Genomic DNA, 3,842 nt, shown 5'->3' with positions numbered 1-3,842 from the left:
GTAATCATTGACTGCACTCCTAGCTCAGCATAACATTCCTCAAAAGTAAAAGACATTTCAAGATATTCCAGCTACTTTCCCTATTGTTATTATACATTTCTCTAGCATCGAACCTGCAGATCTGGAAAACCTAAGAACTCTTTAAAAGCTATAGGAAAATATCACAGTAACCATGACTAAAATGCAGTTGACTAGTCTGGAACAACAGCTACTCAACATCTCAAAGCACCCTTATCCAGCAGCTAAGGTAAGAGGTAAAAATTAGATTTCATTCACATCTTCAGTGTCTGAAGGGAAGTTTGCGTACAAGCCCTGATTTGAGCTTCACCAGAGCAAGCAGGATGGGATATAACTGATCTTAAGTATCAAAATAATTTGTGGAGCTGTGTGTGGTAAGACAACATAAAGATCAAGAACCAAAGAGATACTGAAGCTTGTCACACCGTCTGCAGGACTGAGTGCTGTAGCATGCAAAAACACATTCAGTGAACACTTCATATCATCAAAACTACTAACAGGCCTGGAATCGACCCCTTGGCAGTTTAATTACCCAAACTTACTGATGGATTTGGCTCCTCGGATATTAACACACGGTCAACTCAATGATCGATGGGTAGTTCAACAGGGTTATGATTAGCTGTGCCGAGGATGCAGGCAGCCAGGCTGACTTGCTGCTAAGCCAGCCTGGGCCTGGCAGAGCTCAGGAGCTCCATCACAGTGCCATGCAGCTACCCTGCTTGCCGGTCCACTGCAGGGACCAATGATCCTGGACCAACACTCCTGCAAAACCGGCTTCCGGCAGGGCCCGCTGGAGCCCCTGCCCCAGGTCTGGCTGGGGAAGGGAAAGCAGGGAGCACTGTGCAGACTTTGCAGAGTCATCGTGAACGCTACAACGCTTAATCTTGGTGCAGCACTGGCCCCCTGCTAACTCAGATCTGGTCTGTGTAGAGCCAGCCCTAAGCTGAGATCAGTAAGACAAACTTCAACTTAACTCCGCTTGGTCAAGCGTCTAAAGCACCACAATCCTCAGCACATATTTTAGTTCCTGTATTGATCAAATTCTTCCCACTTTCTGTAGTGTCCCAGATAATATGAAGTCAATCACAAATAAAATATCAAGTGACCTGAGCTCCCCTCTGCCCATTAATGTTTTCCTGGGTGCTTTATAAAAAAAGTGGTTAAAGGTATTCCTAGCATCCCAGGCAATAACTTGTCAAGAAAGAGGAACAGCCTCAGACTGAAGCAGAAACAGCCAACTTTATTTCCTCAGGACCAGTTTACTGTAAGGTTAAAAAAAAAAGTTTACAAGGCCTGTCCTAAAATAAATCGTTGTGAGAAAACACATCTGCAGCTCTCTTCCATGAGAGGTGCCAAGTCTGTGTTCCACAACTGCTGCAAAATTAAGGAAAAAATTGGTATCACCCTACCCTTCTGTCTTTTAGGTTAAGAAATGAGGGAAAGAGCTCTAATGTGAGGAGCAAGTCACTAATAAAAGGTACTGAGATTCCTCTGTCTCGTGTTCTGCAGAACTGCTGCGTGTTCATCTCTTAACTACAGTACCTCGGAGATGCATGTGCAGCTCCGGGAAATGCCTGACTGGGCTGTTTCCTGTTCCCTTTTTCCCTGAAGGAATCACTGTGATTGCACGTGCTCCTGGTATCCCCTGGCTAAATCTGCCCTCTGCCTGATCTTGGAGCTTCTTCAGTGACAATGGAAACATTTAGGTTTTGCTAGCTGGCATTAGCACTTTGGGTCACTTTAAAAAGACAGCCTTCACTTGGAGAAATAAGTCTTGGTCTAATTAGCTAGTGACTCACGTACCAAGTGATTAATTTTTCCCCCACGTTTCACATGACTTCTCAGAATTGTTTTTATAACTGTTACTGTGTCAAAGTGACCGCATCCCAGGCCACACCTTTCAAGGAGCCGTCACCTTCCAGTAGGTCACTACACACTGAAATAAATTATGGAATAAATCAGCTAGAGTGACAGCCTGTATACCTACAGATTTCTTCTCCAACAGTGGGAACAGGGACCAGTTCAGGTAAGGACACTGACTGAACAGGTGGGTACAGTTAATTTCAACAGAGGCAAAACAGAAGTCCAGTGTTGGGCAGCTCTGACGACAGGCAAAGCAGCAATCCGTTCTCCAGCCCCCGGCCTCTTCAAAGCAAAGAAGCTGCCGCTTGGACAACGAGGATGAGTGCAAACCACTGCTACACACAAAAACCCCACTGCACATCTTTCATGGATTTAACACAATTATATATAGCATGGCAGGGCAGATGCTAAGATGGGATGGAGATAACAATGCTGAGTGGTAAAGGATACCGTTACTAAGACGACAGGCTAAGAACTCCTCCAGTGTGTGGGGAGGATCAAACAGGGAAGAGAAAGTTCTTTACAAGCTCTTCCCCAGATAAATAGGACGACTTGATTCTCAGAGCACTGAACGCAGCTCCTGATCAAACCATCCTTTTTCAGACTAGCTCTCCTCTGGACTTTTTCAGGTCATCCTTCACAGCTCCCCCCCCCCCCCCCGAGTCTTACATGCTCAGATGCAGGCTACTGATGCACATTCACAATTTCTACCTGATATATGGATCCAGGACCTTTTTCTCTTTTATGAGATCATCAAACTCCAGCCAACCCTTCCCTACCCTCGCTGTTTCTTGCTGACTCCGCTGTTTCCCATTCAACCCTACACTTCTGAATTTTGTACATGTCTATTGTTCTCACTTCTCCCGTCAGAGGTTTGCCAAATTCTGGCATTTCTTTCTATCTCTCCAAAAAGCCTGTATTACCCCCTTCGTCAAAACTTAATTCCCATAACCCTGCTCAAATGGAAATCAAACTACTACCATCTGCACTTCTCAACTTTTCTAGTACATGCGGGTTAACTAAAATTATCTCCCCCTCCTAGTACTCAGCTATAACCTCCCGATTTGCAGGCTAGTTTTGTAAAAGGTTTGAATACTCCATCTGGCTTTCCCCCGTTCTGTATAATTACACAGCACCACTGAGAGATGACAAAGCTCAAATATTGTTAAAATGCCACTTAAATAAGCTTATTTTAAACTGCATTATAATAAATTTATATCTACATATATGTATAACAAAATGTAACTATATAGTTAGTTATAAATTGTTTATAGTGCAGTTTTATACACACACACATTTATAAACACAAATCTGTAGCACCCAGAGACAAGCATTGAACATACGATAGCCCTATGGGGAAGCATGACACAGTTAAACGTTCAACATTACAATTAGCTGTCAACACTTGCTTGCCTACATTCACACGATGGCTACAAGCAAATCTCATCCTCTAAGACTTCAGCTGGTCATCTGGAAGAGAAGTGATCTTTTTCCTCCTGTAGGTATGCATATATATGTATGCATATGCACGCATACATACACACACACGTATGTGCACAAAGCTACGCGTGTCTGCTATTTAAACGCAAGATGTGGCCAGAAGTCAGCAAACGACAGGGCCCAGCTGGCCAAGAGCAGCCCCGGTGTCGATTTAAGCAGCGGGCTCTGGCTACTAGGCTCTGCGAGCCCAAGCCACCACCAGCACAGGTAACTGCCGTTTGCACCGGTTCAACGACTGCTTTGAAAACCGCGCACAGGAATTAAGTAAGAAAGTGGACACCAGTTTATTTGCCGTTTCTGCACCGGGCCGACCCCGGCCGGGCAGGGTCTCTGCCGGCGCAGGCCGGCGGGGGGGAGGAAGCGAGTCGCGGCTGCCAGCGGAGAGGCGCCCCAAACGCTTCAGCCCAGCGACGGGCGGGGACGGCGGAGCCCGAGAGCTGCGGTTTTCGGAAGCTCTTCCC

Source organism: Aptenodytes forsteri, unplaced genomic scaffold (assembly GCF_000699145.1).
Source record: "Aptenodytes forsteri isolate BGI_AS27 unplaced genomic scaffold, ASM69914v1 Scaffold193, whole genome shotgun sequence".
Taxonomy (NCBI): domain Eukaryota; kingdom Metazoa; phylum Chordata; class Aves; order Sphenisciformes; family Spheniscidae; genus Aptenodytes; species Aptenodytes forsteri.
Note: the sequence above shows the minus strand (reverse complement) of the source record.